This window comes from Chiloscyllium punctatum, chromosome 34 (genome assembly GCF_047496795.1).
Source record: "Chiloscyllium punctatum isolate Juve2018m chromosome 34, sChiPun1.3, whole genome shotgun sequence".
Taxonomy (NCBI): domain Eukaryota; kingdom Metazoa; phylum Chordata; class Chondrichthyes; order Orectolobiformes; family Hemiscylliidae; genus Chiloscyllium; species Chiloscyllium punctatum.
Genome location: NC_092772.1, coordinates 63,533,843 through 63,548,091, shown reverse-complemented (window position 1 = coordinate 63,548,091; position 14,249 = coordinate 63,533,843).

Below are 14,249 nucleotides of genomic sequence, written 5' to 3'. Positions count from 1 at the left end.
ATGTTGATCAGTCAGAGCTCATGAGTACTTGAAATATTCAGCCATTGGGATCTATGTGACGCAAGACGGAATTGAGAACCAATCGGAGCAATTGTTCACAGAGTCTGGAAACTATCAGCAGAGGAGAACATTCTCAATTTCTCAGAGTTGGTGAGGTGTATCATCCTGGGAATAGTGTTGTGAATCAGTCACGTACTCAATCTCATAACTTCGCATCTTTTCAAAAACGTGGCACCGGAAACAAGATGCAACATTCCAGGTGAGACAAGAGACTGTTTTATTTGAGTTTAATATAATTGCTTTGTGTTTGTTCTCTACAGCGTTATTGATGAAGTGGGGTTTATTTGCTCTTCTGTCCATGTGCCATGGTACATTCGCTGATTTGTGCACATACACACGGAGGATCCTCTGCTCCTTCGCCCCTTTGGGTTTACACCCTTACTATTGTATGTTCCTCTGAGTTCATCACAAAACAAAGAAGCACGTCACACCTCCCTGACACTGAGATCTATCTGGCACACCGATGTTAATGAATAACAATCCTCAAAAATGATAAATCACAGGTTTATTTCGATCAGGGAAGGCAGAGATGAGAAGTTTTGGAAACCCTGAAGCTTTCCATGTCCTGTCCCACAACCCTCTGTCAAACTTGATGCTCTTAGCTGTTCTTCCAATATCCTAACATTTTACCTTAAATTGCTATTAATATTTTTCTGTAATTTTGCATTATATACCAAAGCACAGGGTGAACCAACAAGGACTCCAAACACTGAACTCTGAGAACGTACACAATAAGGCAAACTACATTCTGAAACGGCAAACCCCCGTTAACAAATAGTTGACAAGTACAAAACAGCGCCTGAGATTAACTTGAACTCATCAAAATAAATGGAAAGTCCTCTGGAGGTACAGCGGTGTAGGCAAGACCTGGGCAGACAGAATGGAGATCGGTTTGTAAAATTCTTGTTTATATCCAGAATTTTCCTTCCACACAATGTAACCTTTTATTTCCCATCACCCAAATCATCCATGGTATCTTTATTTTCAGCTACGAACCATCACCAGTAAATTGAATAATTTATGTTCAAAGCCCCTCCCACCATCAAAGGCACGGCAGAAATAGGAAGAGCTAGAAGGAGATTGGAGTCAATTTTTCTTGTGGTGAAATATAAGTGCTGTTCTAACACAAGGTATTTCTGAGGGATGGTCCAGTGATGCTATGTGGATGGAACTCATAAATAAGAAGGGCATGATTACTTTGATGCAATTGTTATCGTCCCCCCAGTAGTCAGAGTGAAATTGAGTAACAAATATGTTGAAAGATCTTATTTATATTGAAGAATAATAGGATTTTAAACTTCCAAACATACAGTGGGACAGCCATGGTCTTAAGAGCTTGGATGGTGAGGAATTTGGTAAGTGCTAAAGTCAATTTTCTTTATTAATATGCAGACGTAACTATCACAGAAGGAGCAAACCTGACCTACTGTTGTCATACAAGGCAGGGCAAGTGACTGAATGGTTAGTAGGGGAGCTTTTTGGGGCCGCGGTCATAATTCGATTAGTTGTAAAATATCTATGGAAAGGATTGGCATTATGTATAAGTTAAAGTTGTTAATTGGACTAGAGCAAATTTTGATAGTATGAGACAAAAACTTTCAAGGGTTGATTGGAGTAGACTGTTTGCAGCTCAAGGAACGGCCGGCAAGAGTGAAGCTTTCAGAAGTGAGATAACGAGAGTTCAGAGGTGTGATGTTCCTGTTAGTGTGAAGATAAGGCTGGTAAGAGGAGGGAACACTGGAGGAATAAAGGTATTGAGGGTCTGGTTCAGATTAAGAATGAATCATATATTAGATATAGATAAATGAGATCAAGTGAATCTCGAAGAGTCCAAGAGGTGCAGGGACATTCTAAAGAGGGAAATGAGGAGGGCAAGAAAGGAAAATGAGATAGCCTTGGGAGATAATGTTAAAGATAATCCAAAGAGATTCGACTAGTACATTAAGAGCAAAGGGGTAGATCATAGAGTCATAGAGATTTACAACTTGGAAACAGGTCTTTCATTCTCACTTGCCCATGCTGACCAGATATTCTAAACTAATCTAGTCCCATTTACTAGTACTTGGCCCATTTCCCTCTAAACCCTTCCTATTCGTATACACACTCAGATGCCTTTTACATGTTGAAATTGCACCAGCCTCCACCGCTTCCTCTGGCAGTTCATTCTATACACACCATCCTCTGCATGAACATGTTACTCCTTAGGTACTTTCAACTTTTTCCCCTCTCACTCTAAACCTATACTCACGAGTATAGGTTTAGCTGAGACTCCACCCAACTCCGGGAAAAGACCTTGTCTATTCACCATATCCATGCCTCTGATGATTTTATAAACCTTTATAAAGTCACGCCTCAGCCTCCAACGCTCCAGAGAAATCAGCCCCAGCCTATTCAGCCTCTCCCTATATAACTCTACATGGCTGTGAATATGTATAAGTCTAGAGGGATGGCTTCATAAATCATGTTACATTTTATATAAATGCTTTTATTAAAAATTATCATTTAGCTTAAAATGGAGGATGGGTGCCTTTTCAATTTCGTACCAGTAGCACAGAAAGACCTGAGGAAATAAGCTGCAACAAAAAAATGGACAAAAAGTTATTGCACTACGGATAACCTCACCATATCATTCGTGTAAAAAATAATTCCCTGTTTTGGCCTTGCAGTTAATAGAGTCTATTAATTAACCCTGTGTTTGGAATAATTTTCATCTATCTGTCATTCTACATTTAGTTGTTATAGTTACCGTGTAGATTACTGCACCTCTCTAAAAATTCAAAACAAAATAAAGTAAAACTGCAAATTAAATATTGTATCTAATTACGACAAAAAAATGAGCAATTCAATGACACCAAATTGGAAAGGAATGTTGAAATGTAGCCAATTCTGAAGACTACAAGAAGTTGCAAGTGATCATTAATTAATTTAGGGTATGTTCAAATAATTAGCAAATGAAGATCCACACAGATAAACGTAAGGTGATCCATCTTGGTAGGAATAATGTGCAGGTCACTTATTCAAAGATGCACGTCTAAGTGAGGGAGACAAACAAAGGGATTTCAGACAATTACATCAGTCACGAACAATTTCACCACAGGTTACAAAGGCCATAAAAATGCAAAAAAAGCTCTTAGCTTTATCTCGAAAGGGATAGATTTGAAAGTAGGGTCCCTACAAAAATTTGGTTGACTATAATTAAGAGTATTGCTTGCAGGTCGAGTTGACATATTATAGAATGTATGAGAAAGAGTGAAGAGAAGATTTATAAAAATGCTACACAAGTTTCTGGCTGTGTATATCACGAAAGAATTGTTGGGCTGTTCACTTCTCTCTTGAAAAGAAGGCTGACAGTTCTAAAATTATGAAAGGTTTTGAAGGAGAAGGTACAGAGAAAACATTTCACTTTGGGATAGAACATAACTAGAGGCTGTCAATATAAGGCGGTACCTCAAGAAATCCAAAAGGGAATTCGAAGAAATCTCTTCACTGAAAGAATGATGAGAATGGGGAATATGTGACCAGACGGAATAGTTGAAATCAATAGTTTAGATGTGTTTCAAGGAAACTAGGCGAGCACTTGGAAGGGTTGGGAATAGAGAATTACCATGGGCGATTTAGATGAGGAAAGATGTGAAACACCTTGAGTGGAACATAAGCACTGGCATGGACTGATTGTGCCAAATGGTCTGTTTTTCCTCTGTAATCCTATGTAGAAAATCACCATTGTATGAAATAAAAAGTGTATTCAGATCAGCTAGAAAAATTATAAAGTTTCTCACAAAAAGTCTGGAGTATTCAGCAGTGAATGTAAATGATTTTATCACATGGCCACACTTCACTATTTGCTTAATAGCACTAAAAAGCATTAATCACAATACTCTTACTAGGAGTAGGAGTAACCCATTGTTCATGCACCAAGTGGGGGATCTTAATGACTTATTAATGGCCAACCTGGTCCTGGGAATGTTGTGAACACTCTAGCCCTCACGGCTTCTTTCACTCACATACTCTGATTTCCAGTTCCCGTAATGATCGCTACCATGGACAGGAGACTGTTCAATTATGCAGATGGGATACCCTGTTGTGAGCCATGAGGTACTTCATTAGGAGGGACATCCTGCAGGCGTGTCTCTAGGATGCAGGAGGAGGTCTCCCACGCAATAGAGGATCCACCCACTGCTAATAAACTGCCAGCACTGGCGGGAACAGACTCTACATTGACCACCTGAGTGGTCATCCTTTCCCTCATTTGGGATCAATAAAATACTACGGAGGTGGAAATATGAGAGCCACTGAAACTCCTTCCTTCCCTTGTCATCTTCCACTGTATTATCCACCTAATGACCTTGCTGCCTGTCCCTTGAGGCCTGATAGACCCCAGTCCCATTCCAATATTCAAGAACATGAAGAGCTGGAAAACTGGTCAAAATTGATAAAGCTTAACACAAACAGTCTTGGCCTGACTGTCAAATTCTAAAGTGTAGCTTGAGATGAGTTCAATAAAAATGGCAGAAGTACAGAAACAACCGCTTCCATCCATCAGAAACAAATTTCTATGTATGGGAACGGGATGGTCCGCTATTTGGAATGGAGCAGTGTATTTGAAGAGTTAATGAGGAGCAGCAATGTGATGTGATGGATGTGCACACAGTTTGAAGCTGTTTGCTGATTTAGTTTTGCTAAAGGTTTGGCAGATACATTCCAATTAAATCTGCCAAAAGAGGACATTATTACTCACATTTATGAGATGCTTTAACGTAGAACATAGAAAAGTACAGCGCAGAACAGGCCCTCAGATCCACGACAGTGTGCCGAGTTTTAATCCTAATTTAAAATATAATAACAACCTACACATCCCTCAACTCCCTGCTAACCATTTGCATGTCCAGCAGTCACTTAAATGTCCCTAATGACTCTGCTTCCGCCACCACCGCTGGCAATGTATTCCATGCATTCACACCTCTCTGTGTAAAGAACCTACTCTAACGTCTCCTCTACACCTTTCTCCTAATATCTTAAAACTATGACCCCCTCGTACCTGTCAATCCTGCCATGCAGAAAATTCTCTAGCTTTGATTTTATCTATTCCTTTCATTATTTTGGACACCTCAATCAGGTCTCCTCGCTTCCTCCTTCTCTCCCGAGAGAAAAGTCTAAGCTTATTCAACCTTTCTTCATAAGGCAAGCCCTCCAGTCCAGGCAGCATCCTGGTAAGCCTTCTTTGCACCCTCTCCAAAGCCTCTATCTCCTTCTTATAGCAGGGTGACCAGAACTGGACACAATATTCCAATCGTGGTCTCACAAGGGACATGTAGAGCTGTAGCAAAACCTCGCGGCTCTCAAACTCGATTTCCCTGTAAATGAAAGCCTAAACATCATATGCTTTCTTTACAACCCTATCCATTTAGGTGGCAACTTTGAGGGATCTATTTACTTGCACACCCAGATCCCTCTGTTCATCCACACTACCAAGAATCCTGTCTTTATCCCTATATTCAGCATTTGAGTTCGACCTTCCAAACTGGAAAAGGATGCACCGAAATCCAAACAGGAGAAGGTTGTTGGCATGTATCAGTAGAGTTTGGACCAATGACCAGAAACATGAAACTGCCTTTTAAGTAAGCTTTCAAAGAGAGAATGAGTAAAGAGGGCATCTGAGGAAGTTTATCAGTAAAGTCCAGCTAATTAAGGGGACTTGACCATACTCGTGGACAAAAAGATATAAAGCAATCAGAGAACCAAAAGAACAGAGTGTGTATACTAGGGGTACAAGAGGCAGCATGGATCAAGGCCTTGAAGAATTTACAGACAGACATAAGGTTAAACTTAATACATTAGATGATAATGAGCCAGTTAAGTTCTCAGTCTTTTCTCTATAAGCGCCAGTTTAAATTTACCAGTCTTGTCCAGGCCAGCAGTAAATGGGATGTTCATTTGCATTGTGCACATCTCCTGATTTCACAAGATATCTTAGTTTTGTAAATGCAATCGAATGTATTTTCCACCGGTTCAGCAATTCATTAAATGAAGTTAACATAAATAAACAACTTTCCAAAGCTGTCTTTCAACAGCCAGACTGATACAATATTCAAAGAGGATCTGCATGTACAAAGTGGGCTTGTCAGGGGATTAAATTATTTCAAATTCGAAAACTAGATTCCATTTTAAACATGGGAATCGATGTTTCGGGCATAAGCCCTTCTGCCCAAAACGTCGATTCTCCTGTTCCTTGGATGCTGCCTGACCTGCTGCGCTTTTCCAGTAACACATTTCCAGCATCTGCAGTCCTCACTTTCTCCTCCATTTTAATCATATCAGCAGGATGTTGGATCCTCCATTAGCAAAAAGTTCCCATTTTCAAACAATTGTTTGCAAATACAGAAATTGGGTATTTCTGTAAAATACGACATACTTTTTTTTTGTCTTGCATGCATCAGCAAAGCTGCAAGGATTTTGATGTAAAGGGAAACAACAGTTTACACTGAACAGGAAAAGAGATCTGCTGCTTTGGAAAGTACACAATGATTGATCGAGATGTCCCCAATGGAAATGGGCTTGTCAAATGGTGACGGACAGTTAACAGCTAAACTTTGTTAAGTTTTCAATTGGCAGGTTGCCTGAGTGGTCAAGGTATTGCCTTGCCAAATGAATCAGAGAATGGCCATCACCAATTTAGTCGAATCACAACAAGCATTGGCAGTTAACTGCCAATCATCACCTGGTCCATTCTCCATGCCTTTACCAATCAGTACTCATTACCCAGACAGATTAAATGTCTTCTCCCTTCCCATTGGCATTCTTGAGAGTGTCCTGATAAGTACAATAATAAAGACTTAAATTTTTTTAAAAATCCTCATTTTCATCAACACTCAAATTTCCACGTTGTACCAGCTGGCAGAGGTGAAACTTAACCATAATGTATCAGGCCTACAATGAACTGGTAGAGTTCTGCACTGGCCTCAGAGGAAAACCAGCAACAATGTCCTTCTGGAGAGAGAAGAATGGCATTACTTTGCCTTTGATCCTTTTTCAGTAAGAATTTCAAAGTCATTGAGGAACAGAAATAAATAGAAACAAACCACACACAGTACACTATTATTTAAAGTAATAGAGAGAAATTCTGCATGAGCAGAAAAACCAATTGTTATTCTGAATAGTGAATGTGGCACCAAAAGCACCCTTGTGATAATGACAGTTGGAAAATCTAGCCCACATTGGTTTGCAGCAGTTGTCAAGTTGGTCATTCTATTATGAGCCCTACTCAGTTCTGACACCAGTATGTGACCACAGATTCAGATTGTTTTTAAAGGCAGATATCAATATGCAGTTGCACAGTGGCAGGAGCACGGCTATCCTATGGACAGCACTAAAGAGATCTCACACACATTGGCTCTTTAATAAAGAAATGGGGCAAACCTCAGAGATAGGGAAATGTAAATAAATGAACCACTAACAAGATTTCATCCAATTCGATGGTAACTGATACCTGACCAACAAATTCAGCTGCCACTTGAAAGGATGCAAGAAGCCCCAAAAGGGGATACTCCAAATTTCACTTGATTCTGTGTCACATTATTGCAGGAGAACTTTGTAGTTGCCTCCTAGCAGACATTATTTGTTTCCACAAACCACATAGGTTTGACAGAGAAGCATTGGTTCTGATCAGAGATCAGACCCGAATAGTGCAGAACCACATCATAACTCATCTCGAGAAGCTGTGTCAATGGGTGCTTGGGTTTACAGTGCCTCCATGTTCTGAGCTTCGGCCCCAATCTCTCCCTGTTCCCTAGTTTTTCTGATAAGTTGCAGTTCCAGTCAGTTTGTATTTCATCATTGTCCCAGATTATAAAGGTTTCAGTCTCAGTGAGTTCACCAGTATAGCGCCTTGGGTAAATCAGCAGTGGCCTCACTGAAAAGGCTTTCAAATCCTGTGGGGCATAGAACAGCACATAGTTATCCCTGTTAAATGACCTAATAACAGTTAACAACATTATATTTGATCTGCTATATTTTCCATTACTGATTGCAATGAATCTACCTCATGGGATACAGAAACTCACCAATGTGAGTAAAAACCTCTTAAACTTTGGGCAAAACCCAGGCTGTTGACTTAAGAGAATAAACTCCACACAATAATGCAAAAAAGAAAAGCAGATTGAAGTCAAATGATGCACAGGTTTGATGAAGAGCAAAACCCTCTCTACCCTCGCAGGAAGACAAATAGAAAAGTTGTGCATTTATATAACATCTTAATGCAACCTCAGAGTATCCTAAACATCTATTTCCAGATCTCTGAAACAAGTGCAGAACCCCTGGGGCCACTGTCAATTACATGTTATCAAACCCAGGGAGTCATAGATGGAAATATCAGCATGTGTCCATGTAACAGTTTAAAATGTGTGTTTAATACTTCCACTTGAGTAACTAACAAAATTGTTTCGAGGTATGAACAATGAACGAGGATAGGTCACTTCGCCCTTCGAGCCTGCTCCACCATTCAATAAGATCCTGACTGACCCGATTTGAACAGACTTATAAAAAATTCAGCTGACAATGTCCCACTTCAGCTTCTCTCATTCTATCATTTTAGTATATTCCACTGCACATCTATTCTAACCTGGAGAATACTGTTCCTGCTGTTAATCACTGATCCACACTGTACTCCTTTCCTCATTCTCAAATTGAAGGAGCCCATAATGCACTGCTCTTTTCCTCAGCCTATTCTTTAGACAAGATAAAATAGATTGGAACAGACTCCACTGTTTGCTGGTACTTGACACAATGAGAACTATTGAAATATTTCAATACACTCCTTTGGTGAAATATATAATATGTTTTAAATGTTTAAAACTGTTTCAATTCGTTTTATATTTGCATTGAATGGTATTTTAGTTTGATCCAGATGTTAGTACAAAGTGAAATATTACAGCACTGAGCTTTGTCTCATTCTCCTTTAGTGGAAGTTGGAAAGGAGTTTTTTCTCACAGCATAGAGTGAAGAGAATAAAAAATGAACAGCAAAGTTGAGTAACAATACATCCAGCTTCTGACAAATCAATTTTCAATCAGAAATATTCTATACAACAACCGAAGTACTTTTGATCATGTAGTCACATGTCAGAAAAGTGATATTTAATTTGTGTGCCATGAGAAATCCAGGAAGGAGATGATGACTGGATCATCTGCTCATCGGGATTGAGCAATAAATATTGGCCGGGACACCAAGTATAATCTCCTCACGTTCGTTCAAAATAATAAGGGTCCCTTTAGCGGGCAGAGTGGCTTTGGTTTAATGCCTTATATAGGTCTGATGTGTAGGATTATCTCAGGACAGCACTGCTGTGGCAGTATCAATTAGTCTAGTCTAACCCCGAGGGTAGATCTTGAACCCTGAACTTTCCGACTTAAAGATCAGCACACTACTCAGTGACACCTGAGCAAAACACAACACTCTGTCAAGTGGCTTATTACTTACATCCCCAGGGATTAATGAAGCAATTAAGTGCAATTGCATCGATTCTGTATGAGATGCCAAACAGGCCTCTTATCGTCGAATGGTAGTCTCCCTACCCTAGATCAGTAGCTTAAGTTCCCAGGTTAGACTGAGTAGGCTTATCTTCCTGTCCCTCCTACTCCAGAAGTGTATCATACATCGATGGGCATTTTAATTTTAAATAAAGGAAAACTTCTTCAACCAATGGGCTGTTGTCATTTGGAAAGTACAACATGTGTAATGAGGAATCAGCACTTTGGGTCACCTTTGCTGATTCCCTGTGAGTTCTACGGAAGTCAGTAATTTCTGTCACTGTCCACCGTTACAGCTACAAAAAGTCCTCTAATATCTCTCCTGAATAGGTCATTCTTCCCTTTTGAATATGGGCAGTGAGCACTCAGTCATATCTCTTCCTTAGCAACAAATGGCTACCTTGCTTGCAGCCTGCTATCAGCAAGAGGTTAACTTGCACTGTCAAAGTGTGGCAATACTGAGAACAACCCTCCCCATATTGACCCAGGCTAAGATCACAAGATGTAGCACAAGTCAGTGTTTATGTCCAGAATTAGATAACCAGGAAGGATGTTCTCTACGGCTGGGGAGTCCAGAACCAGGGCTCACGGTCTCAGGATACTGGCTCAGGCATTTTGGACTGAGATGAGGAAACCTTTCTTCACCCTGACAGTGGTGACTCTTTGGAATTCACTGTCATAGAAATTGATTGAGTCCAAAACGTAATAGTTTTTTTCGGGCTAAAGGGATCAAAGCTTACAGAAAGAATGATGGAACAGGGTACTGAGTTGAATAATCAGCCACCGTCATTTTGAACAGCAGTGTATGCTTAAGGGGCTGAATGGCTTACTGCTCCACTTATTTCTGTGACCATTCTGTGGCTTGAAGAGATGTGTTTTGTTCGAAAGCTATTTTGATAGGAAAACAAAAGAGAATGTGGTACTAGTTACAACACAGAGTGACGAAATAATTTCAGATGATTGTGAATTGGTCTCCTCAAATTAAATTGAACAATGAGGAAGTTCTGGGAAACTGGGATAAACTGCTGAGTTCCCTTCCAGATGAAAATCGAAATGACCCAAAATAAATAGTATAATCACATGGGGAGATATGTGCGAATAACCTGGGAATTACTAATCTCACTACACATAATATTGATTGAGGAAATGCTGTTCCAATCAAATAACATCCTACAGATTTAACCTTTGAAGGTTGGCACAGGTTCAGAAAGAGACTGAACAATTGCTGAAAGACAATATAATCAAAATCTGTAGTAGTGAAGAGAGCTCACCTACATCAGTGAGACCAAAGCCAGATCATATCCAATGATTATGTGTGGACCTATGCATAATCCATGCAGTTACTAAATCTGATACATGTCCTAAATCAAGTTTGGAGGACCATATTGAGAAGATGGGACTAGCAATTTATATTTCTCTGTACGACTTACTCAAAGGATCCCTTCAGCTCCTTCTATGCAAAAAGGTGAAGACAATTTCGGCTTTCGTGACACCAAAATGCACTGTACAGTTTACAGCCCTGTCATGTGGTATGAAGAATGTGCCAGCTACATTTTAAAGACTAAGCAATGAGGCAATTTCTTCGTTCCCCAATTGCGTGGTACACATTGATGACCTGGTTTTTAGTCACACATGGATGGAAGATTTGCGGAATTTCTCAAAATTACTCACTCGACTTTGAGAGGCAGGCTTGGTGATAAACCCGGCTGACAGCGAACTCAAGAAAACACAAATCACTTTCCTGGACCATGTTATTGAACATGGACAGGTGTCCTCATCGACCAAAAGAGCAGTACGACTACAAAACAATCTTGCTTATCCACATTAGACGGTGAGGATAACTAATTGTTCGGATAACTAATTGTTCAGATAATGCATTGCTCGGATAACTGATCAGATTGCAAACAAAGGACCTTGAGGTCTTGTTCGGATAATCTGAAATTTGGATAATTGACGTTCATATAACAGAGGTTGTTCTGCATTTGGTAGTACTACAAGTGGGTTTTATCAGAAAGTTGTAGGGAGTCTTAGCAGTGTGGCTGCTTCACTCACTGAATTGCGTAGAAATGCAGGAAGTTTCAATGGATGGAAAACTGTCAGAAGGCATTTGTCAGCCTGAAAGTTGTGTTAACTACTGCCCCAATATTAGAGACAACTAATAACCCAAAGCTATTCAATGTAGTTATCGATGCAAGTGATAGAAGTGTTGGTGCTATACTCTTACAGAAAGCATCAAGAAGATAAAAAGACTTATCAGTTGTTTCTTAGGAAGCTAAACATTCATCGACAGGAATATTTGACAGGTCAGGCAACATCCAAGGAGCAGGAGAGACGACCTTTCGGGCATAAGCCCCTCTCTTGTGATCATAGCATGGGTCATGTATGGGGAGGATTATTCTCAGTGTTGCCACACTTTGACAGTGCAAGTTAACCTCTTGTTGAGAGTAGGCTGGAAGTAAGGTAGCCGTTCGCTGCCAAAAAAAAAGATAGAGCTGAGTGCTCACTGCTCACATTAAAAGGGGAAGAATGACCCATTGAGGAGAGATATTAGAGGATTTTTTGTAGCTGTAACGGTGGACACTGATAGAAATTACTGACTATTGCTTATGCCCGAAACATTGATTCTCCAGCACCTTGGATGCTGCCTGACCTGCTGTGCTTTTGCAGCAACACATTTTTCATCTCTGATCTCCAGACTCTGCCATCCTCAATTTCTCCGAGGAACGTTTAAAGTTGAGAAAGAGACCTTGAGTTTGGTATTGGCGTTACAACATTTGCCAGTAATGTATCTGAGACAACCATACATATTGATCATAATCGTTGAAAGTTTTTTGGAAAAATTCAAGGACAAATAATGTAGACTGGTTTTCGGGGCATGTCTTCATGAGAAAGTCTCTACATTATTTTGCAGGATATTCTGACTCTCCAGCAATTTCTCTCATGTTGTTCGATTCCACATTAAAAATACAATTTAGCCACATGACAAATCAAACTTACTTTTTCGTCACTTTTTTTCTGTAGAATTGAGTCGATAATTTTTTTGAATGCTCTGTCTGTTAAATTGCAATTGATCAAAATTAAAAGCAAACTAAAATGGTGTCTGGGTCTATAATTTATAGCCAGACATTTAAAAAGCAGAAGTCTCACAAAGCTGCAATTCAAGCCTTGATCAACGAATTTAATGAAACAAGGTCATACTCCAATCAGCCATGATCGTGATGAATGATAGGGCAGGCTCGAAGGATTGCATGGCCTGCTCCTGCCCTATTTTCTATGTTTCTAAACTGGATTAAATATCCAAGAAAACTGAAGATTCAGAATTATGAGCCTTCATCAGTTGATTTAGGTAAACAGGTTACATATTAGATTTTTAGTCAGCATATAAATTTAGTCCATATGATCTCCAAGTATTGTTGCTTGAGCTGTGATTACACTTCATTAGAAACTTTCCTACCACTAAGATGAATCTGGTTTCTGGATTTATCCAGACAATTTTGAACAAAAGTATTTTAAATGTTGTGATTCTCCTGTCTCTGATTCCATGCCTCTATTTGAACAGGATTCGGTTGTTGTGGATATTCCCACTGCAGCTTCAATGTTCCTTTCCTCTGTATCCTCAGGTATCTCCAATTTCGCTGTTATCAGTTACAACACTCAATGATGATCAGCCTTTCTCATTGAAAAAGAAAGAGCTGGATATACTCAATGGGTCACAGGACTCGAAAACTAAAACTCTGCTTTCCCGCCACAGATGCTGCCAGACCTGCTGAGATTCTCCAGCAGTTTCATTTTTGTTTCAGATTTCCAGCATCTACAATTTTGTTTTATTTTAGCCTTTCTAAAATTCTGTCAAACTTCATCTCATCCAAGTCTCAACGACATTTTGTTTCACCATGAACTGGACATCACCTTCCTCTTCATAATACCTCAGCCAGGCCCCTGCCCCGATGACGTTTAAACAGGAGATGAATGATAATTGGCCCCACTCATTCCTTTGCTACCCTTTCACTGTTTGTGACTAATCATGACTTTTGGATTCCCTTTTGAAGTTAGCTGCCAATCTCCCTTACTCTTTATTTCCCCTCTGAACAGTCTATATTTAGCATGGTCCTCACTGGAGTTAACAATAATCCATATCCTTTGCAACATCATGCAGGGAATTAGAGTACTGTTTTTGCCACCATTTCCTGCTTGTGGAAATGTTAAGCTGTACTGTACAGCTGAAGCTGAACATTGCCCAGATTTGTGCTCAAATGTCCTTGCACAAATGTCCTCTTGCCCCATTGCACTCAGCCCTCCGCCAACTCAGAATTATTCTGGATTGTTCTTTGTTCATTTTATAAACAATCTAAAATCTTTTGATACAATGATCAATGCTTTCTTAAATGATCCCGGTATAATATTTAATGCATTTTATGCATATTGTGTGTATGCACACAAATTATGAAGTTGGCAGTGCAGATTGAAGATATCATTAGGATTCTGAACATTAGACATAGGACCGTCGCATGCAAAATAAGGAAATTATGACAAATAGTTATAAACAGTCCTGTTTTTCCCACATGTTTAGTATTTATGCAGCACGCTTCAGGAAGGGATTTGAGAATGTGCACAAAAGGTACACAAACATGGTACCAGAGATGAGCAACTGGAGAACTATGTGGA